General features: G+C 36.5%; 1 protein-coding gene across 21 annotated transcripts in view; it reads right to left on the bottom strand.

Moving 5' to 3' along the window:
- MAP2 (microtubule associated protein 2) overlaps positions 1-24766 on the bottom strand; it is a 288045-nt gene that overhangs the window by 200891 nt on the left and 62388 nt on the right. For all 21 annotated transcript variants that reach the window (XM_047720938.1, XM_047720931.1, XM_047720933.1 and 18 more), the window contains exon 2: positions 17369-17418. The gene's annotated coding sequence lies outside the window, so the exon portion shown is untranslated. The remainder of the gene's footprint in view (positions 1-17368; positions 17419-24766) is intronic.

The raw sequence follows: 24766 nt of genomic DNA, 5'->3' as shown, positions 1-24766 counted from the left end.
CACCTCTCTTATTTCCTTTGATTCCTATCATATCAATTTTTAATCTCGATTTTTTGAGACTATTAATATAGCAATTGTTGAATAACTAGTAAGTGTTAGAAGCTGCATCTGAATCATTTCTATATGATTCCACTGTCTATATGTGTATCCAATTAATTAAATCCCTTAATTCTTGAAGATTACCCCCTGACCCTGCCTACACCCTTATTCTCTAATAAAATATATATTTCTTTTTAAAAATTTCACTAAAGGGGCACCTGGATGGCTCAGTGGGTTAAGCCTCTGACTTTGGCTTAGGTCCTGATCCCAGGGTCCTGGGATCGAGCCCCACATCAGGTTTTCTGCGTAACAGGGACCCTGCCTCCCCCACCCCCCGCCTGCCTCTCTGCCTACTTGTGATCTCTGTTAAATAAATAAATAAATAAAATCTTAAAAAAAAAATTTCACTAAAGAAGTTGCTTCTGTTTATGGAAAATATTTCTAAAATTAGAAGTAAGCATTAAAATTTATTCTAAATAGTAATAAATAAGGGAACCAGGACTTTCAAAATGAAAATCCTTATGTATTGAGCATGTAAAATGCCTTCTTGAGGTTGCCATGCCAACCATTCTAGGTACTAAAATAAGCTGTGAAACAACATTTACTCACACCATGTTATGTAGGCCTTTGATACATTCAACTGTTTTAATAAGTCCAACTAAATTTTGCATCTTTAGCAAATGGGAGAAATAACACTGACACAAATCATCAGGGAGGAAAGCTACATAGTTTTGTGTTTTCTAAATGAGAGAAGCCTTGACAAACAGATTTAAAGGGGATTTTTCATTTCCGCTAACTTTCTTTTTATGTATTTCCATAGTTAGTCATCGCTTTTCAAAATAGAGTTTTATAAAGTTACTCTTAAAATATAAACCACGCTATAAGTGCTTAACACTGAATCTGTAGGAAACAGATCTGGAAATGTAGGGCACTTCCATCCTTGATTCAGACCACCTGGCAAAAAAATAAATCAATGAATAAAAAGCCAAATGGAGCTGAACGGGTCTGCGGATTCCTATCCTCTGAGATTTTGTTTTATTCCACCAAGCTCCGTAATGGCTACTATGCTGCAGTTTGATTGACCGCTGAGTAGGACATGGGCCTCCAGAGGGGAAGAAGGAGGGACTCCAGAAGGTCAGGAGGAGCAGGAAGGGGCATCTGGCAGGTAAACCCAGCCTCAACATGCAGGAGGCCCAGGAACACAGCAGCCCGAAGGGATCTAGTAGTTGAGAGGAGCACCCGAGGCACTGGGGATGATAGTAACCGGCAACCCAACAAGGGGCAGTGAGCCTAAGTGTACCTAATAGGTACAAAACCTCTATCGGGCAGGGTGCCAGGTTATAGCAAGAAGGTAATGACAAGGCATATATGGTCTCTGTCTCCAAAGAACTTAAAATCTAGTGAATAAGAAAAATGAAGGTTGACTAAGCAATGCAAATAAAGTGAAGGGCCATGATAGATGAAAGTCAGGGTGTTCTAGAAGGTATAGCTGAGACATCTGGCCCCATGGAGGGAAGGCTTCCCTGAGACACTGATATGTAAGCACAGAATCTCGACAGAAATATGGAGACTAAAGGGAGTGGAGGTAGCAAACATCTACTGGAACGAATTGCAGGTGAATACAAATATCAGAATTTAATTTGTGTCTTACCAGCCTTTGCATAAGCACGTAATATATCATATCCAAAAACCAGATTCACACATCCATAGATAAACAGGAAACAACAACTATAAAGTCATTAGAGTCATGACTACTCTTATTACATCACCTATAATTGTGGGCTGCACAGAGCTGATCTCTCTGATTTATGGGTTTGTGTTTCCTGACCATGAACTGTAATATGTCTGAGGGGAACACTTCTATTTCTGAGGGTATAGCAACAAATTTTACTTTCCCTGAATGAGGAAGATTTAAGATCTGACCAAAGGTGAATAGGCAAAAACAAACGTCCAAGTAAGAGCTTTTAGAAAGACCCTAATCAATGACTCTGCTAATAACAATTTCCTGCATTGGGAGCTCGGGCCACACCCCTCTCATTGGGAGAAACCTACAACTGTAAGTCTCTCTCTCTCTCTCTTTTTTTTTTTTTTTGAAGATTTTATTTATTTGACAGAGAAACAGTGAGAGAAGGAAGACAAGCAGGGGGTGTGGGAGAGAGAGAAGCAGGCTCCCCACCAAGCAGGGAGCCTGACACTGGGCTTGACCCCAGGACTCTGGGGCTGAAGGCAGACACTTAAAGTCTGAGCCAACAAGATGCCCCACAACTGTAAGCCTCTTATACATATTAACAATTTTGAAACTTATTTTATATATTGATTTAAACCCTCAACCAGTGTGGTACATGGGTGACTCAGTTAAGTGTTTGACTTTGTCTCAGGTCATGATCTCAAGGTCCTGGGATAAAGCCCCACAATGGGGTCTCTGCTCAGCAGGGAGTCTGCTTCTCCCTCTCCCTCTCTGTGCTCTCCCCCTCTCTCTCTCTCTCTCAAATAAATATAAAAATCTTAAAAACAACAACAACAAAAAAAACCTCAATCAGTGACTCCAAAACATAAAATACATTCACAGTACTTTCAAGTTATTTTGAGAAGTACTTGTCACAAACATTTCTTGAAACATCCTCTAAGACAATATTTTCCTCAATCTAAGATTTAAGATTTGTCAACCAACTTCAGTGACATGATTTACTATCATTCATCTAAATCTGTGAGACTTCTGCCAGTTCACTCTTCTTCCTCTGCCTCTGGAGTTCAAAATGCTATTTTGTGGCAAATGACATCATTTTTGCTCTGGCCAGGTTGACAGAGCTCTTGACTTCTGCCTCGTGCATGCATTGCCATGCCTTCCTGCTCTGATTAGCTCTTGATGTCTACATTACTCCCTTCTTTAGATATCTCCTCTCATACCATGCATGATATCTAAATGTTGAAATGAAAGGAACACCACCATTGGCACCAGAGCACTGGTAGACAAGATGCTGAAATGAGCTATCTAGTTCTGAATCTAGTATGAGGAGATGCTCACCACATGTTTAGCTACTTCTCTAAAGTAAGCAGACTGGGGTGCCTCGGTGGCTCAAGCAGTAGGTTAAGTGTCAGCCTTTGGCTCAGGTTATGATCCCTGGGGGTCCTGGGATGGAGCCCTGCATGGGGCTCCCTGCTTAGTGGGGAGCCTGTTACTCCCTCTTCCCCTGCCCCTCCCACTGCTTAAGGCTTGTGCGCGCAAAGCGCTTTCTCACTCTCTCTCACTCTTTTCTCTCTCAAATAAGTAAAGTCTTCAAAAATAAAAAAAAATTTTTTTTAAAGTGAGCAAACGCTCCTCATTTGAATTTTATTTATGAAGACAACATACCTGAACCAAATCTCTAAATATATTATCTGTCAAAAAAATTTTGTGTGATTTATGATTTTACCCACAGGAAGTCTTATAACTGAACTATATTATCAAAGATTTTATCTATCACTTTATTGAAAAAATATCAAGGGGGCTCTGATACTTATGAAACAGTATTTATTCAATTAGCAATTTAGCATATGAAGTTTCTCTAAAATATGCTACGGGATTTTATATATAAAGCTTAAACTTTTGATCTCAAGATCCCAATTTCCTGCTTTATTGGTTCAGATGGAACATGAATGTGCTTCTAATGTTATCTTTGAAGGTCACAGAGTCCCAGGTGACAGAGTTCTAATGTGGTCATGTCTCTTTACTGTTCTTTCTCTGAGAAGTTAGAAAAGAAAGATTTTAATCCTTACAGCTGAAGTAGATTAAAAAAGAAGAAGAAGAAGATTAGGGGCGCCTGGGTGACTCAGTTGTTAAGCATCTGCCTTCGGCTCAGGTCGTGGTCCCAGGGTCTTGGGATGGAGCCCGGCATCGGGCTCCCTACTTGGTGGGAAGCCTGCTTCTCCCTCTCCCACTCTCCTTGTTTGTGTTCCCTCTCTCGCTGTCTCTCTCTGTCAAATAAATAAATAAAATCTTAAAAAAAAAATAAGATTAAAGAGTTTACACGAAGCAAGGTGGGAGCTCAAAGACAGACATAAAGGTAGGAGGAAAAGGTTATGATCCAATCAGACATCCTTTCTTCCGTGAGAATAAATTGTGTCGTTTCCTAGTTATGACAAAAAAGCGGTGGGAGGGAAACTTGACAGGTGCTGTCACACACACAAAAAAGCTTTTAGAAGCCATCAATAGATGCATTCTTAACTTGTTAATAGATGAAGACAAATTATTTAGTAAACTCCATATTGCACGTGGATATACCACACAAATATGCTAGAGTACAGGTATGAACTTCAAAGGCTGCTCGAGTTAACTCCTGAATATGAGAAAGCAAGACTGTACCTGTCGTGTTCCCTTTGATGGGGTTCAGGGTAGGCCACCCCAAAAAGTACCACTCTGGCATATCGATTATTTTGAAATTAAAGTTATTTAAGAAACAGCTGATGTAAGAAGGACAAGTTGATCCTTCCTTGTCCCCATGAAAGCAGGAAGTAAACACCCCGCCTGTGAAGGGTGCCCTCCCTCTCTTGGAGGATAGAAGACATCCTTATGGCCATGGATAGGGATTTCAGGGCCAAGAAGCGTATAAAAACAAATCTTGCTACTTCATTAATTTGCTACCCAAGCCTAAACGTCTTTGTCTTGTCAACTCTTCATGAATTTATTGCGTCTTTGTCTAAAAGGTATAAAAGTTGCCTGCTTTGATCACTTCTCTGAATCTCCTTCCTTGGGGCCCTGATGTACGAAATTAAATTTTTCTCCTGTTAATCTCTCTCTTATTACAGGAGTCTCAGCTGAGAACCTAGAAAGATAAAAGGAAATTTAGTTTTCCTCCCCTATACCTACTGTACTTCTTGCCATGTTATGGTACTCACAAAAGGCATCTGTTTCATGGATCAGTAATTTACTCTGTGTCATTCTACACGGACTGGAAATAAGCTTTATTAGCCTCAAATTATTATTAATAATTATTAATTATTTAGAACTTATAATTTCTAAAATAGAAATTATAAGTTCTAAATCTGACTTTGGAGGCAAGTTGGCAGTATGAGGGATTTTTAAATGAGGATGCCATGCATTATCTTTAATCTCGCTGTGGTAAATAACATTACCTCAATAAGATAGCAATTCAGCATGAACAGAGTTTTGCTCAAAGGTTACCATTTGGTATGGGCCAGGGTAAAAATAATCCAATAATATGTGATGAAATTTAAAACTGAGTCCACTATAGTCTGAAAAGCATAAGTAACAGGGAACAAGGTAAATACTGCTAAAAAAAACTATCCTTTGGAACTATAACCTCTTGAGAAGGAAATGGCCTTACTCACATGGGAAAATAATTTCCCTTGTTAACAAATGACTCTCAGCAGGCTTATGCTGCCTGGAGAACGTCCCCTTAAATACACACCCTTATGAATAGAAGTTAGCTTTTTGCCTCCCAAATTAATAAAACAAAACTGAATAAAATGATATGAAATAATACTTCTGCTGGAAAGATTAAGCCCTTGCGACATTCTTCTCCCTGCACAGACAACTAAAATATATGTAGGTGAAGGATGCTCCTTCATTATTAGTCATTATTAGTCATTAGCAGAGTTTTCTCCATGTCCTTCTGTAGAATGCTAATATATTCAAACACAAAAATATGCATTTTCAACTGTTCCAACTAAATTTAAAGAAATAATTTAAGGAAAAAAAAACTGTATGGAAAAAGAATGCTCTTTTTAGAGCATATGGGTTTTAGCTCTGTATATGCACATATTAAGAAGTGAATAAGTGGAAGGCTGGTCTTAGCATACTATCTCCGGATCTATTTATCATCAGCAGATGCTCACTCTGGGTTCAACCAGAGTGATTACTCCCAGAAAGCTCATAATTGCAGTAATTGGGTCACATGACCTCCAGCTTGCATTGCTTTAAAAAAGCAGAAGGCCAAACATTAGCATTTGAACAAGCACCAGAGGTCTACCAGTTGCGAAAGTTTAGATTAAATGCACCAGAAAGCTTTGAATGTCCAATCTTAAACACACTTAAAGGAGTAGTTTATTTTTATATTGTTCCATTCTGAGCTTTCCCTTACAAAGGCCAAAGCTCAGCAGTAGGGCCCCGCTAATTCACCTGGCAACAGATAACAATGACTATGAGGAAGAAGTGAATTTACTTAATCTTTCCACTTTAAAGCCTATTTTTTTCCTTTGTTTTAGATATACTAGCAGTATATTTGGAGGACCCAAACCATCCATTGACTACTTTTTTAAAGAAATAATGATTTAACTCATTGTAAGGACAAATACAAACGAAAAATAAGGGGCTTAATTCTGCCGGTTGAAAATAAGGCTAGACTTCATCCCTCTCCTTTATCTTTAGAAATTTCTTTCACTCCCCTTTTCAAATGTCTGTAAATCTTAATAATGGCTAATTAAGCCTCAGGCCTTTCTCACATTCCAGAATGTTTTTTCAAGGGCCTTGGCGCCATCTTTTTAAAATGCAAACATGGAGGGAGGGAGCTTCTCTTTCTGCCAATTCCTGTAGGAAATGAAGTCTAACTTCTGTGGACTTCTTGCTCCAAACTGTAAAACTAGCGGTTGTAAAGGTTATGAGAAGTTTTCCTCTCCCCTGGAGAAAGCCAATTAGCTAACACAGATGGTTACCCCAATTACCAGGTAAATTTAGTGCTCTTACTGAAGGATTAGTTATCATTTCTCTTAAAAGCATGTAGTAATGGGTTTTATCTGTTTGACTCTAAAAAAGGGTGAAATTTCTTTTGGTTTTTGCAATCTCTGGATTGCCTAAATATGCATCACAATCTAGTTTAATGCTTATTCAGTAATAGATGGTTTGTTTTGTTTTATTTTTTTCTCTCCCTACTACCTTTGTGGAGAGGATTTCTATGTTGGGAGAAGTTTGTTTTTAATTATATTTCCCTAAAAATTTCAATTCCAATTAACCCTTTTCCCTGTTGTGGAGCCCTTTTAGGAAATTTAACAAATAATTTAAATGGTGAAGTTCCAAATTTCTCATGTGAAATTTAATAAAGAGATATAGTACCTAATTTTACTACTTCATTTTAATTATAAACAAGCTTGGTAACATTAATATCAAAATAAATCCAGATAGCATGAATGTCAGTTGGAACATTAGTTCCCATACTTCCCATGTGTTGAGATATTCATATTTATTTATTTATTTATTTTTTTTCACAAAATCTAACACACAAATGAAACTTTCTTTATGGAAGCTCTTGGAACAGACATTCACATTAATATTTCTGTATATAACTATTCTTTGCTCACAAAAAGAGCATGAAAGGTCTAATGATGGACTGAATTTAAGCTCAAAGTTTTGAAAAAAAATAGATACATATAAAAGTAGATAAAGGCTATGCCCAGCCCAGGTCACAAATCTAAACTTAAGTCAGCGTGCACTTTTGGGAAATAATAGTCAAGGAATCCTAACATCTACCAGTCTCAATCGTCCAACCCCGCTTTAGCTAGCATACCTTACCCTAGATGATAGAACCTGCTTATAAAGAAATCCTAGCCTATCATAACATTTCTGCATTGCCTCATCTAATGCGCTATAAAATTCACTGTTAACCAAACTCCTTCAGGAACATTGTTCTACTGCTGGTGAGGCACTGTATTCCCCCAATTCATGGATTGTTTCCCCTTGAACAGAGAATATAAAACTTGGTACTAAATTGTATTATTTCTGTAATTTGACATAGTTCAACAAATATTTGTGGACAGGAAAAAAAAAGGTGTGTGTGTGGGGGGGAAGGCTGGGATAGAAGAGAGGGAAGAGGTAAAACTCACGTCCAAAGTAAACCTGTCCTACACCTTCAGTTTCAGGGTTCCTAACTTCTCAATCTTTGGTAACTTCTCTGTGCCTTGGCTTCTATAGAACTCTTGAAGAAATGCCTTTCTTTTTCTACATCTCACTCTCTATTTTGCCTATTTAAATCCTATTCACCTTTAAATCCAACTGAAATTCCTTTTTTAAAATGAGATCTCTGTAATCACAGTGAATTATATCTTCTCTAGATCTCTCTAGAAATTTATGTCTGTACTTACTATTTGATTGTATTACCATGTGTTAGTTACTATTTAGCTTTCCCTTAGCTTAATTTGACTGCAAGCTACCAGAGAACAAAGGAACCATTTTTAATACTTCTAAAGCATCCTCAGAGCCTAGCACTCAACTGAACTGCAAGTGTATTCTCAATATTTGACTTATTTTTTTTAAAGATTATTTATTTGTTTATTTGATAGACAGAGATTAAAAGTAGTCACAGAAGCAGGCAGGGAGAGAAGAGGAAGCAGGCTCCCTGCTAAGCGGAGAACTGATGCTGGGCTCGATCCCAGGAACCTGAGACCATGACCTGAGCTGAAAGCAGAGGCTTTAACCCACTGAGCCACCCAGGTGCCCCAGTATTTGACTTATTAATAGCTAATCTGTTCCACTGAACTGTATCATCTCGTGTAGGCTTACTTCATATATGTAAAGACTTTAATACAAATAACAACTCACGATTTAGAAATATGTCTAAACCAGGCAATAAGAGTTATCACCTGGGCTATTTTACTCCCCCCACTGCCCAGGCCTTTCCTTTTTAAAAATTTCTATGTGGCTATCAGGCATTTACATGTTGCTGGGATTCCCCCCCACAACACACACACACACACACACACACACACACACACACGGACTATTCTCTTCCTTGGATACATTTCTTGCTTCCCCCATCCTTCATCATCATCCTGCCCTATGAAGTACTTCCATGTGGAGTACCTTAGCTGATGACTCCTGCATCCAAGAAAAGGGGACATTGTTTGATTAGCTGTGTAGGACACCATACATGGCAGAAAAAAATGATGAAATAAATGAGTATCAAGAACAGAATCTGTGTGGTCTTGTGAGATAAATAATGATGTGGTCAAAATATGGATGAGCAAACCATGACATAGAAGTAGAGAAGATACTATGTTTAATCCAAAGTGAAACTAGAAACAGGAAAATAAAAAAATAACAAATATTTATTCAGTCGCTGCAATGTGAAAAACAAACTAATAAACAAACAAACACAAAAACCCCCAGTAATTCCAAGTATGGTGGAGGAGACAGAACGATATTTGATAAGGGAAATAAAAACTATTTAGGTAACTTCTCTGGGGGAATTTATGTTTATAGTTGATGCAGTTATTGAAGTACTATAAGATATTTTAAGGTACTTTCTATAATTATTAACATGTAACATATATTTCTTATGTTATGTCATACTTGTATGAAATATAAGAAATGGTGATCACACTATACTTAAACACCTATATGTAATAGCCTAGTCTGAACATAGCAATAGATTTAAGGATGAGACTGAAAAGGTATTACACTCTATAATTAAATCTTAAGGCAACAGATACCAAGTTCACTCTTACTTATCGTTCTGAAGATTAATATCTTATAAATGAAGCCATCGCTAAATGGTATATACTTATTTATTATAAGCAAGTAAGTACTTTTGGGCAAATATTTATTTTTATCCCCAAAAAGTCTTCTCTATATTTTTAATACAGAAATAATTTTACACAGAAATAATCTTTTATAATGATTGTGTCAAGTTCGTGACGAAGTTTCTCTACGCATAAAATGAAGATGATAGTATGTAAAGTTTTAAATATCTATTTATATTCTGAAAACTAGCTAATGTGCTTGATCCACTTTAGAACTATAAACTTTATGTGACAGACGTACAACTCTTACTATAACATAGAAGTGGGGGGAAGAGAGAAAGAGAGAGACATGGATGGGTACAGAAATATAGACATAGAAGTATGTGTATAACTGTTTTGTTTTTATTCAGCTCTTTACTAATTAGATTAAAATCATGGAAAGAAAAGTAAACAAAGCAAAGACTCTGAAACAACATAAGTTCATGGTCACAAGACATTGAATAATATTGGAATGAAACCAAGTCTATAAAAAACTAACAATTTTTTTTTTAAAGATTTTATTTATTTATTTGACAGAGAGAGATCACAAGTAGACAGAAAGGCAGGCAGAGAGAGGGCTCCCTGCTGAGCAGAGAGCCCGATGCGGGGCTTGATCCCAGGACCTGGGCCGAAGGCAGAGGCTTTACCCACTGAGCTACCCAGGAGCCCCAAAAAACTAACATTTTTATATTGCTAAATAACTGTAGAAAATTGGTTCAGGAAAGACAGATAATTCTACCTTTTTTAACAGGAATGGCCCATTAAGTATGACCAAAAGCAAAGCCCTTCTATTGCTCATTAGCAAAACTATCCAACACTAGTATACCTATCTATGTAGATACCTAACTTGTATACATGTTACAATCCTTTTTCTGCAAAGTAACTGACGATTTTCTACTCTTAGATGAATAACTAATGAAAGTAAATAACTACGGAGTTAGAAGCTAAGAAAGAAGAAAGTATACCCCCTTTCAATAATACAAAGTTAATAGCCTATAAAAGAAATAAAGGATTTCTAAATGAATGGTCTGCTTGCATAAGAAGAAAATGTACTTCATATGTTTTTAAACCCTCCAAGCTTTCCTAATAAGATATAGGCCTAAATTAAAGTCATGGTACTCTTTAATGATATAAATAATCTGCAAAAACATCAGCTGTGCTATTCTTGGGAACAGCATTCTTTCTTCCCCACGAATTCAGGAAAAGAATAAAAATTAGCAGATTGGTGAATTAAATCCACAAGATTGATTTCAGAAACAAGGGGTTTAGATGAAAACACAGCCAAGGGAGTGTCTTTTGTAGCCATTTGATACTATAAGCATTTAGTTAAGAAAAAAAAAGGCTCAGCTAGATTTTTTCTTTTTTTTTTAAACATGGAAAAAATAGACTTGTTAGCAGTTACTTGATAGAGTTCCAGCAAGTTGTGTTTTGTGTTTGTCTTCTGTGGCATCAACAAGCCTATTTCCACAGTATGTCAAGATGCTGTCAAAATAAAGGAGCAATTCTGGAAACATTTTCCTAAGGTATTTCACTAGATGGTATGAGGAGATTGAGAAGTGATAACAAGTACACCTCTGATTAGGTTCTGGGCAGGCTACCCTAAAATATGTCACTTTGGTATATTGATTATTTTAAATGTATGTAACTTAAGGAACAGCAAGTGCAAGAAATTCGCTCTGATCCTCCTTTGCCCTCCTGAAAGCAGGAAATAAATCTCCTTTATGAAAGGTACTCTCCTTGTACCAGGAGGTAAAGAGACATCCTTATCACCAGAGAGAGGGAATTCAGAGCCCACAAGACTATATAAACAAACCTTGTTACTTCCTCACTTAATTTACTACCCCTAAGCTCAAACTTCTTTATCTTGTCAATTTTTCACAAATTTATTGTTTCTTTGTCTAAAAGGCATAAAAGCTGCCTGCTTTGGTAACTTCTCTGAGTCTCATATTTTTAGGAGCTCCCGTACAAAACTGAATTTGTTTTTCTCTTGTTAGTCTGTCTTATGTCAATTTAATTATTAGGCTAGCCAAAGAACCTAGAAGAAAAGAAGGTCAAATTTTCCCTCCCCTACTCCTGTCACCCTTTCAGCCAGCCCCCCTTCTCCCATTCCAAATCATGTCACAAGCTTAGTGACATGTTTTATGATTTCAACGTTTGTAACAGGGAAGGATTACTTTTTTTATAAAAAGGAAGAAATAAGTATTTATGATGCTTCAGAGTTTGGAAAGCTGCATTGGAGAGAGCAAATTCTCCCTAGAACCAACTGGTTTTTCCAGTTTGAAATGTGATTCTAGCAGTTTTGTATCTCTCCTTAAAGTGGTAAGCAAATAATTAGGCATTTTACAAACTTTCTAGAATCTCAAAGTCACTGTGTCACATGTCATTCCAATAATTAGAATTCTGCATAAGTCTTCATCCATAACTGTATTTATTCTATTTTTATATTATGCTAATAAGGAAGAATAAAGCAGAATGACAAAATAATGACCTCTTTCATACATTTACTTTTTAAAATTCCTCAAATTAAACCTAATGATTATTACTGTTTCAACTGTCTTTTGGGTGATTTGTTCAAAGTTCTTGCTTTTTTTGCTCAAATTGTTCTATCACCAGGGAAGAAAATACAGTGATTAATAATTATTAGAACATATATATACACATACACATATACACAACATATATATATTTAGCTGTATATTTAGTTTATAGATATGTAAAAAAATTGTTCATTGTGGCTTCTAATCTTTATAATTAATAAATAAAGCGTTTCCTGGATGTCCACACCAACAAGGCCTGACTAGGGTATGAGACAAAATGGCAAAGACCCCAGTTACTATGACTTAACAGGAGAGATAAGAAATGTCCAGAACTAATCATAACATAAAGAAGTCTGAGCAAATGCTATGAGGAATGTGTGAAACAAAGTGAAGCCAAGTGAGAGGGGAAATATGGTTTCTCCCTGAGGTGGTACTGAAGGTTGACGATGTAGCTGCTCAAAGACCAGTTGGTCTTGACTATGCAAAGCTCAAAGCACAAAGCTTACTCAGAAGACATAAGAGTACCCTCTCTCCCCACTCCAATTATATTATTCACATTTTTCTACACTATTTGTCTGAAGTGAAAGTCTGCTCGATGGTGCAATATGTCGCTTAGTTTGTTAATAGTATCTTGAACAAAAAATATACTATCATTCAGTAGAGCATAGAGAAATTACTTTCTGGTCAGCTTAAAATATATATAAATGGAAGTTTATATATACATATATGTATAAAACTTCTGGTTTCCTTCATTTATATATTTTGTTTTATGATAATAATTTTAAAATCTTCATTAGTTTTATTCTCTGTCTTAAGAGAAGCACCAGAATTTACTACTCATGTAAAACCCAGAGGGAAAAAAAGGCTTTTGACAAAGGTTTTAAAAGTGATTTGGAATTCTCTCTATTTGAGATTCATAACTATGCATTACCTCATTTAATCTTTAAATGATGTATAGGTTATTGTGGTTCCCACTTTATAGATAAGATACTGACAACAAAGAATTTAATGGCTAACAGCTCAGCAGTATGGAAACATATAGAAAACATCAGAATTCGAGGCAGAGGTCATAGACTAGAATTAGGAGGAAGGTCCAGGTCCAGATTAAAACAATGAGATACTGGAAACAGTCTGAATGTCCAAAAATAGTTAAGACAGTGAAAAAAATTATAGCATATCTACAGGATAAAATATCACATAGTCATTAAAATCACATTTTCAAGTAACCAGTAGACATAGAATATAAAGTTTAATTTCAATTTTGTGAAAACAGAGTAAGACAAAAAGTGGAGGGAAATATACCAAAATACTGGTAGTGGTATTAATAATGAAGAGAAAAAAATAAATTGGAGAAATCAATACATTCTTTTTTGTGGGTAAAAAGTGTGGTGCAAGATGTTTTTAAACATCAGTATCAAATCTGACTTTCTATTTCTGAACTTCACTCTGATTCTCTTTTGTAATATAATACCTTCAAGAAATTTATTTTTTTTCCCTTATCTAAATTCAGTAATACTGTATTTCATAGAACCTAAGCTACAATTCATTGTAAGACATATTTCATTTGACAGGAAGAAAATATCTGCCAAATTAACTATAGCATTTTTTTTTATTTTACATGGTTTAATGAGAGAAAACATCTCAGAACTTGATAAAATATTGCAAAGACATTTCTTTTTAAAAAATTTTTATTGAGGTATAATTGACATACAGTATTACATTACTTTCAGATATGTGACGTGATTCAATATTTGTAGAGATTACAAAATGATCACCACTGAAAGTCTAGTTAAATCTGTCACCCTACATAGTTATAAAATTTCTTTTCTTCTGATGAGAACTTATAAGATCTACTGCCTCTGCAACTTTCAAATATGCCATATGGTATTATTAACTACAGTTATTACTATGTTGTATATTTCCTCCTCATGACTTATTTATTTAAGTACTGAAAGTTTGTACCTTTTGCCTCCCCTCACCCATTTCACTCACAACCCCCCCCCATGCCTCTGCCTTGGTGGACACCAACCTGATCTCTGTATCTACAAACTTTGGTTGTTTCTTTTTTCTTTTTCTTTTCTTTTTTTAGATTTCATATATAAGTAGATCAGATAATAATTGTCTTTCTCTGAGTTATTTTCACTTAGCATAATGTCCTCAAGTTTCATCCATATTGTCACAAGAGGCAAGATTTCATTCTTTTCTATGGCTAAATAATATTCTGTTTTGTACACACACACACACACACACACACACACACACACACACCATATCTTCATCTATTCATCCATCAATGAACACTGAGATTGCTTCCATATCTTGGCATTTTTAAATAATGCCTCAATGAACATGAGAGTTCATATATCTTTTTAAGTTAGTGTTTTCATTTTCCTCAGATAAATACCCAAAAGTGCAATTGCTGGATTATATGGTAGTTTCATTTTTAACTTCTTGAAGAACTGTTGTTAACTGTTCTGTTTAACTGTTTTCCATAGTGGCTGTACCAATTTACATTCTCACCAACAGTGCACAAGGGTTTCCTTTCCTACACAGCCTTGCCAACACTTGTTATTTATTTATTTATTTACCTTTTAGATACTAGCCATTCTAACAGACATGAGGTGGTATCTTACTGCGGTTTTGATTTGCATTTTTCTGATGATTAGTGATGCTGAACATCTTTTCATGTGTCTATAGGCCATAGGTATGTCTTCTTGAAAAAACTTCTTTAGTCTTCTATCCATTTTTTTTAAAGATTTTATTTATTTATTTGACAGACAGAGATCACAAGTAGGCAGAGAGGCAGGCAGAGAGAGAGGAAAGGAAACAGGCTCCCTGCTGAGCAGAGAGCCCGATGCGGGGCTCGATCCCAGGACCCTGGGATTATGACCTAAGCCAAAGGCAGAGGCTTTAACCCACTGAGCCATCCAGGTACCCCCTTCTATCCATTTTTTAATCAGATTGTGCTTTTGCTATTGAGTTGTCTGAGTTATTTACATAGTTTGGATTCCTTATCAAATATATTATTTGTAAATATTTTTTCCCATTCAAGTAGGTTGCCTTTTCATTTTGTGGGTTTCCTTTGCTCTACAGAAGTGCAAGGACATGTCTGACATCCCATTTTATATATCCCTCTCTAAAGCTTGCTTTTATCTAGCAACACTAGTTCTTTTGCTCAGCTGACATTAAGAAGCAGCTTTTCTACGAGGGAAATCTTTTTTTTTTTTTTTCCTGAAGCAAAAGAACTTAGCTCTAGTTTAGAAAAGAATGGTAATTTTCATTATATATTTTATTCTATGTTGAGATTCTGGCTGTTTCTCTTGAATTCATACATTTTTTTAAAAGCTTTGCTATATCGAGCTACTTTCTCAAAATATGATTTAGAAAACTATATCAAATTTAATTTATTCTCAGTTGAAAAGGAAAACAATACCAATTATGCTGAACAACACATATACACATGGGAGACTAGAAATAGGAGAAGTTTAAATACATTTCCATTCCCACATACATTTTATATATTCATACATTTATTTTAGAATATATAAGTCATTCTGACATCACAACCAAACTGAACACACTTAAATTATGTTCATTGTCCTATGAAAGTAACTCTCCACATGGATGTTGGTTAGTAGATCAGATCAAGAAAAGTTTTTGTCTGTTCCTCTTAATAGCTTTTTTTTAAATTTAACAAAATCTTTTATTTATTTTCTTTTTACGTGTTTCTTTTTATTTTTTTTTCCTTCTGAAAAGTGGCCAAAATGAGATAAGATTTCAAGTTGCCATGTTGACCATACCAACCATAAAATAAAATCCATAAAGGAAGAGGGACAAAATGATTTACTTTTAAGTAAAGGGAAAAAGTAACAGTTCAAAGTTAATCTTGTGCATGAAAATATTCCTGATTCAAAGATTTATACTTTGCCAAAAATCTACTTGTCATTACTGCTTGGCAGAGAGACAGGCACTAGTAGGGAAAGAGGAGTAGCAAAAAGTTCAAAGTCTTACAAGAAATTCCATGTTTAAATATGTGTAAGTTTACACAGAATGCACTGAGTAGTAGATATGAAAAAAGCCAGGCAAAATGAAAAAGAGAAAAAAACAGAGGTGAACACGTGTGCATTGGGGATGGGAGAGCAAGGTCAGAATTTGAAGCCAGAAAATGTGCATATTTACTGTGTGCCTGTTGTGTGCTAGACACTGCAATTTGGAGGGTATATTTGGGCTTTGAAGGCTAAACTCCTGATTAATGTAAGCATAAATGAAAAGCCAATGTTCTTCTTTATGTTAATTATTAATCAAAGCCCTATACAAAAAATTTAGCAACACCCGGCATTTTGTTTTTACATGAGCAATGAAAGCCCTCATTTCATTCATGAATTAACTTTTTCTTTTGTCTTAAAATCTGAATACATATTGTAGACAAGAACACAGAGGGGATAAATGAAATCTCAAGCCCACTGATGTGAGTGTCCTCTAATGCTCTATTACTACTCTAAACTCAGTTAAGCTGGTTTTGAGTCTCCCATGAAACCCACTAACAAGAAAGTAGAACAAAAGGGATGACATCTTAGCATTTTCACCAGTTAATTGGAAATTTATAACTGGTAAGCAATGTTTCAGCTCCAGCATCTCTAGGAAACATGGCTACCAAATCATGGGCTTCAAGAGTTTCCCTTCAAATTAAGGAAGCTCACCATTCTTCCTCTTCCTCCTCCTCCTCTTCTTCTTCTTCTTCTTCTTCTTCTTTTTTTAAGATTTGTTTATTATTTTAGAGAGGGTGGGAGAGGTAGAGGGACAGGGAGAGAGAGAATCTCAAGTAGACTCCCTGCTGAGCACGGAACCTGACTCAGGGCTTGACCTCGAGACCCCGAGATCAAGACCTGAGCTGAAACCAGAAGCTGGACATCTAATCAACCGCACTACCCAGGGGCCCCAGGAAGCTGACCATTCTTTAAAATGTTAGCCAGCCTTACAAAGAAGTCATTCTTTTGATATGTGTATTTATTAACTGAATATGTTAGAACTGGATCAAAATTTGATCAAAATTCCACTAGTAAGACAGGTAAAAGAAATTAAACAATAGTTGACAATTAAAGAAATTATAGGAACTAGGAAAGCAAATGCTCAGGAAAACGTGTGTGTTAAGTGCCCCAAGTCTGAAACGTATCCACTTCTCACTAAATTTCAGCTTTCTATACCATACTCTGAAGGAGTTATTTGACCCAGCTGTCCAAAGGTCCAAGATGCTTCTATTTTATTTCACAGCTATTCATCATCAATATAAACACATCACCAACCTTAATTCCAGTCAGCAGTCCCAAGATACCTTCGATCAGATCAATAAAGTCTGAAAGATAAACAGAAAAACATCTTGTAAATTAAATCAATTGAATGATTCAATCTTTTATTTTATTAAAGAAAAAAAATGTGCTGGTTGACACCACAGACATTTACAACAATGGGAGTTTACATAGTTATAAAACTTTAAATTATTTTCTAGCTCTCATCTAACAAGACCTTTTAAATGCCCAGATTAGGTCCTATTTTTATCTTCAGTTTTTATACAAAACAGAACAATGCTTGTTCTTGTCTTTTAAAACATCAACAGAAAACATTTTTTTAAACAAATTTCTGTACTCAGTGTACTACCATTTCTCCTGAAAGATGTTTAATTGAAAATAGTAACAACCACTGCATTTGGATCATTAATCTGGTCTACCAGGCTGTAGATTTTTAGTCCAGGATCAACAATCTGTTTAAAGGCAACAAAAGTCAAATAAGACAATTCCAGTGACAACCTATCCATCTTCCCACTGCTTTCTTACACTTAAGCCTTGCCACTAAATTATACCGAGAAGCACACTGTCCAATGGAAGTACAAAGAAGGTCCACCAAGGACAAAAGCAAATCCAAAACTTCTGTGCCAAAAGTTAGCCTGTCTTTCGGACAGTTAGTAAACAAAATAACTGAAATGACATAGAGCAAAATTCTTGACTTGCTGCAGGGAGTGTCTATGGCTAAATCTCCAATAAAAATTTAAAAAGTTAGTTTTCGGGCGCCTGGGTGGCTCAGTGGGTTAAGCCGCTGCCTTCGGCTCAGGTCATGATCTCAGGGTCCTGGGATCGAGTCCCACATCGGGCTCTCTGCTCAGTAAGAAGCCTGCTTCCCTCTCTCTCTCTCTGCCTGCCTCTCCGTCTACTTGTGATCTCTCTCTGTCAAATAAATAAATAAAATCTTAAAAAAAAAAATAAATAAAAATAAAAAAAATAAAAAGTTAGTTTTCAAAAGAGAGTTTATGAGTTAACTGGTTAGAAGTTAGAATATGTTCCACGTGACACTGTTAAAAATGGTTCATTATTAGACTTCTAGGTTAAATTCAAAAACTAAATTGAGTGTAAATGGTAAGTATTTAATGAATAGTCTAAAATAATACTCATATACTCCATTGAGTTATGTTAATTAGCTTGCTTATCATAATCATATTCACTCTATATATCTGAGCATCATGTTACCCACCTTAAATATATAGAGTTTTTATTAAAAGAAAATAAAAAGAAAATACTAGTAAACCAGTAAATCAAAAAATTGGATTGGAAGTGAAATTCCTGCTTTTTAATCTTAAGGGTAGGTGTTTAAAAAAGTAACTTTATTATACAAGAATGAAATGATAGGTGGATACATTTGTGAAGATGAAAAAAAAAGAATATGGGAACATATTGATGGATTTTTGAGGTTAATGATTTTAATATGTCTACTTCCACTTAAAGCACCTGACTTTATTTTACTGTGATACAAATATTATTCTTTTTCTATAAAGCCACCAGCTCCTAGACTGTGTGCCATGCATGGCACCCCAGGACACCAGTGGAAATTCACAGAATGATAAAATACTTTAAATACAAGAAAAAACATAGCAACATCCATCAGGCACAACACAAACTATTCACTTGAAGTAATCCACGGTTTCGGTACCAGAGTCTAGTATCAGATTATGCTACATTCGTTTCAATGATGTGATAACTTGGCAAAGCTGGATTTTTTTTATCATGTTTGTAATATAAAAGCAAATACTGCATGAAAACCAATGTGGAGTAAAAAATGAGGATGACAACATCCAGTCCAACTCCCAGGTTTGAGGGCTGGGTTTACCCAGGAAGGAAACACACACATACCATTAGTAAGTAATTGTGGGTTTCTGGGTATGAAGGAAAAAGATTTTTCTTCAATTTTCATGTATTTATTTTTAAAAGGCCACTAAGTTGTTAGTGCATACATACTTGTTTTACTAATTAAATGGAGCTGCGAAGCATTTCTTTTGGTCTACAGAGCACCATAAAAAAAATTACCAGGATATTTAGAATGCCATAGACTTGAGAAAATTTGGGACACTCACTTTTAAGTATAGTTTTTTTGTTTTGTTTTGTTTCACCTTTGCTCCACAAATGTAAAGAAAAAAGAAAGTGGGAGAGATTAAACAAAGAAAAAAGACTAGTAAAGGAGAGAGGAGGGAAAGGATAGGAAGAAATATTTTCCAAAATTAGGAAGAAAAATACGGGAGAGCAGGAACAACAGTTTCACCACACTGAGTGACTGGAAGTGCGGCTGTGTGTGCCGTATATGCATGTGTGCGTGTGTGAGTGTCCTCCTGTGTGTGCAAGAGGAGGCTAAAATAGTACATATGAACACTAGAAATGAAAGACAAAGAACAAGTAGAGAGCAGAGTGTATATGTACATTTTAACCATGTTGATTACCAGTCACCCTTCCCTAAGAAAATGTGGTTCCCTAGTTACCTGGAACCCAGCAAAGACTCCCTACACCTGCACAATTGTTTGTGTGCGGCTCAAAGCCTCAATTTACCATTTGGCCACTGAGCTACTTCTTGCTAATGCCTCTTTAACAGGACGATCAATATCCTGGTATCTTTTATAATCTTTTAAATAGGTTGGATTTTATCTTTATCTTTTCTACATGCACTTTCAAATATATACATACTTTCATAGTAAAAGCAAAATGATACCGAGCATTTGAAAAGTCGGGCTTTGTGATACAGAAACTAGGCTGCTTTATGCGTTTGTTCCATATGTGGAGAGAATTTCTGACTTGCTGCCAACCACTGTCCTCCCCCCAACAAGCCAGCCCTGCCTCCCAAAAATTCTAGTTTATTTTCTTTTCAATATAGCATGAGCCAAATACAAACTTTATTTAAAATATCAATGCTACAAATAAATAAATAAATAAAAATTAAAAAAAAATAAAATATCAGTGCTATCTTAGCTATGTGAAACTTGTAGTTGAACCCGTACACTTAGCAAGGGGTTGAGCACACAGAAGAATATAAATATTTATCAAATGAATGAAGATGCTTAGTATTGTGCTTTTCTGATGCTTTGCCAACTTTAAAGGAATGGCTGAAAATCCCCCTTTTGGCAGAAATTAAAAAAAAAAAAAAATCCTATCCTTGTCCCACCTGACTTGCACCAAAAATATTTCATGGAAACAAAGTTCTGAGGAACAAGAGGTGATCCTTTTTGACCTGGTGGACTTACACTTGCTTGGGCTCTTAGGAATTTTTTTTTTTTTTTTTTGGTTTGCTTACATTTCTTATCTTAAGGGGAATGTGTCCATTTGCAGCAGGAGCAGCTGCTTTGTAAATAACTATCTCCTCCCCCCCCCCCCCATTCAACCCAGTTATTGAGCAAATAGGCACAGAATAGTGAAGATTTATGTTGCCCTAAGGCTCAGTCTTCGCTGCGAACATCTGCCATTTCAAACACACAGGTCAAGACTCTTTGTGTAGTATTCCGCTAAACAATGCCCTAAGCATAACTCAAATGAAGTTCTGTTCAATAGGATTCAGCATCTGCTTCCAGACAGTTTAATTTATCAGCATATAAAAGCATCACTTCTCCATCCGTAACAAAAAGGTAGGGGAAACGTCAGAAAATAATCTGAGAGTTAACTGCTAAAGCTTCCCCCTTTTTCCAATAAGAAATGGTCTCATGCTTCCATATTATAAATCATATTGTGATAATGAGATCAGATTATAAACTCTATGTCAAGTTGAAGTATGCTTGTTTCCACCTCACGTGAAATAAAAGTTGAAAATAGCATATTTTAGCTATTAGAATATCAACATCATTGTCAATTGAAAAAACACCTTTCACCCTTGCTGCGCTTTTCCCTTCTTAAAGTTACCCATGAACCTCAATTTACAGAAACTGTTGCTGTTTGAGCAATAGAAAAGTTACTGCTTGAGTTTCAATTTACAGATACAAATGTAGGGAATGTTGCAGTTGCGAGGCCAATTAAAAATCAATTCTAGAGGGACGCCTGGGTGGCTCAGTTGGTTGGGCAGCTGCCTTCGGCTCAGGTCATGATCCCAGCGTCCTGGGATCGAGTCCCACATCAGGCTCCTTGCTCGGCGGGGAGCCTGCTTCTCCCTCTGCCTCTGCCTACCACTCTGTCTGCCTGTGCTCATTCTCTCTCTCTCTCTCTCTCACAAATAAATAAATAAAATCTTTAAAAAAAAAAAAATCAATTCTAGGGGCGCCCGGGTGGCTCAGTGGATTAAGCCACTGCCTTCGGATCAGGTCATGATCTCAGGGTCCTGGAATCGAGTGCCGCATCAGGCTCTCTGCTCGGCGGGGAGCCTGCTTCCTCCTCTCTCTGCCTGCCTCTCTGCCTACTTGTGATCTCTCTGTCAAATAAATAAATAAAATCTTTAAAAAAAATCAATTCTATTAAAAAATACTGAAATGCTTTTTAATTATTTATAATCTTTTTTTTTTTTAAATATAGAGCAGTTCTGTGTGTTCCCTCTCTCTCTCTCTTTTTAGTAGCCTTGTTTAGTATTGCAGGGATCCAAAGTTCTTTGCCATCAAAGAGCTTAGTTAGAATGTGTTGGGATGGGGTGGTTATGAAAAGCCAAAAGACAAAGGCTATGATACAAAGCAGAATATGCCTGCTGTCACAGAGAAATACCAGTAAAGAGCTAGAGGAGATCAAAGAAGGGGAAAAAATAAACACTAAGAAATCCTATTATGTAGATAAAGACTCACAGAAGATATGGGTTTGACTTGAGCCTTGAAGAGGTAAAGGATTTTGGTAAGTGGAGATGGAATGGGGAGGATACCAACACAGACAATGGACTCGATGGAAACAAAGCGATGGAAGAAGCTAACCCCAGGGGCTGTCTGTACAAACACCTGCAGTCCTACCTGACTGGAATATAACACACAAGAAAAATGATAATTGGGTGAAAGGCTAGGTTGGGTCTGTATTAGGGTAATAACCTTGAATGATAAGCTGAGGAGGCTACATAATTAAATATATTTAATTTTGTATGCTAAAGTGAACTACTGAAGGTTTTAAATTCAAGAATGGCATAATTAGGTAATGGGATCTGGCAACACCATGCAGATTGGATCAAAGATGAGAAGAGATTAAAGAAGAATCAACCGTTTAGGTGTCTCCTACAGAAGTCCAAGTGAATGCTAATGAAGACTCAACTCAGGTAGACAGTGTCGATGCAGAGGGGGAAGGATACTCAGCTTCTGCATAGACAAGCATCTTAGCTCGGGCTGCCTAATGAGATGCCATTGATGGGGTGACTTAATAGGAATGCATCTTCTCAAGTTCTGGGGGCTGGAAGTCTGAGATCAGGGTGCTGGCTTGGTCTGATTCTGGTAAGAGCCCTCCTCCTGGACTGTATGTATGTGTGTATATATATATATATATATGTATATATATATATATGTATATGTATATAGCCACCTTCTCACTGTGCCCTTATATGGCCACTGTCAAATGAGGGCCCCACTTTGATGACTTTATTTAACACTATCTACCTCCTAATAGCCGTATGTCTTAAATACAACCACTCTGGGGTTAGGGCTTCAATATATGAGTTTTGAGGGGATGCAATTCAGTCCATAATGTCGTCTATAAGCTATAGGACCTGGGGATTGGTCGAACGTGAAAGGCACGGGGCAGAGAAAAGGAGCCAAAAGAATTCTGAGACCAACTCCCAGAAAGATGGTGTTGCTCTTGGAAACGGGGGTAAGGCTGAAGGAAGAGGAGGCTGCTGAGCAAGAACAGAGGGTGATGGGGCTTTTTTAGACACATTAAGTTTGAGTTTCCAGCAGGACAATCAAGGAAAGGTATTTATCAGACAACTAACCTATTCGTGGAGAGTATGATCTATGCGACATGGAACAAGAATGAAGTCTTACTTAACACTAAAACAGCACAAAAAGGAATGAAAATAGTAGTGATGTAATTACGCTAACACCTATCAATATAAAATCAGAAGTGTGTGTGTGTGTCCCAAATCATGGAGTTACATTGTCTAGCCAGCTCACATTTTTGCACATTTAATCGTTTCCTTGATAGGTAGAGATGACATTAATAGAGTACTGGCCACATGTAAACCTGTATTGTTGTTAGTGAATGCTGTATCCTGCAGAGTCTGTGGGCTGCTCCAGGTCAGTGACCCAGCAAATCCATGTTTGTATCTCAAGCACTTAGCGTGGTATATAGCATAAAGTCAGGAATCCATCTATAATTGTGTAATGAGTCACTCTCCGGAAAAAGAGGCTGAGTCATGGACACTCCAACTAATTTCACCTCTAGACTTTGTATTATTCATACAAAAACATCGTAGGAAGCTAGGCAATCTGTATGGCTCTTAATGGAATGTTCTGTACTTGGACATGTTTGCTATAGCTGCTATAATAATGATTGCAAATAGCGGTTACAACTAAAGAGGGCTGGTCACATGTGTCTAATTCACCCATCTACTGTCACAACACAGAACAAAAAAATGACTGGGTGACACAGAAACTGGATAATAACAACTCATTTAAAGTGAATAACTTCCAAACACCTCAGTCACAGAATTTGTTTTCTGGAAACTATTGTACTATTTCTGATACAAAACAGCAGCAATCATAGGAAAGGATCATTAAGAGTTTGTATAACTCAGGCATTGTACAAAATGTGCCACATCTATTATCCATTTAATCCTCAAAAGATCAAATACAGGGGCGCCTAGGTGGCTCAGTGGGTTAAGCCGCTGCCTTCGGCTCAGGTCATGATCTCAGGGTCCTGGGATCGAGTCCCACATCGGGCTCTCTGCTCAGCAAGAAGCCTGCTTCCCTCTCTCTCTCTCTCTCTCTGCCTTCCTCTCCGTCTACTTGTGATCTCTCTCTGTCAAATAAATAAATAAAATCTTTAAAAAAAAAAAAGATCAAATACAGCAGATACTATTATTACTCCCAGGAGAAAACTAAGTTTATAAAGATTAAATATCCAGTATCTATGGACAAAGATTCCTATTGATTGACATTACACAAACATCATTTATTTTTTTAAAGATTTTATTTATTTATTTGACAGAGATCACAAGTAGGCAGAGAGGCAAGCAGAGAGAGAGGGGGAAGCAGGCTCCCCACTGAGCAGAGAGCCCTATGTGGGACTCGATCCCAGGACCCAGGGATCATGACCTGAGCCGAAGGCAGAGGTTTTAACCCACTGAGCCAACCAGACGCCCACAAACATCATTTATTAAGGCAAAGAAATAATAACAAGTCAGAGACAAAGTGAAATACATACATATATTTGGTTATAGGGCCTGTGTATATTTATACATACGCATATGCTTTATTTCTTGTTTTAAATTAGGATACAAATGGT

The sequence above is a fragment of the Lutra lutra genome, chromosome 3 (assembly GCF_902655055.1).
Source record: "Lutra lutra chromosome 3, mLutLut1.2, whole genome shotgun sequence".
Taxonomy (NCBI): Eukaryota; Metazoa; Chordata; class Mammalia; order Carnivora; family Mustelidae; genus Lutra; species Lutra lutra.
This window is presented reverse-complemented; position numbering and strand designations above follow the sequence as displayed.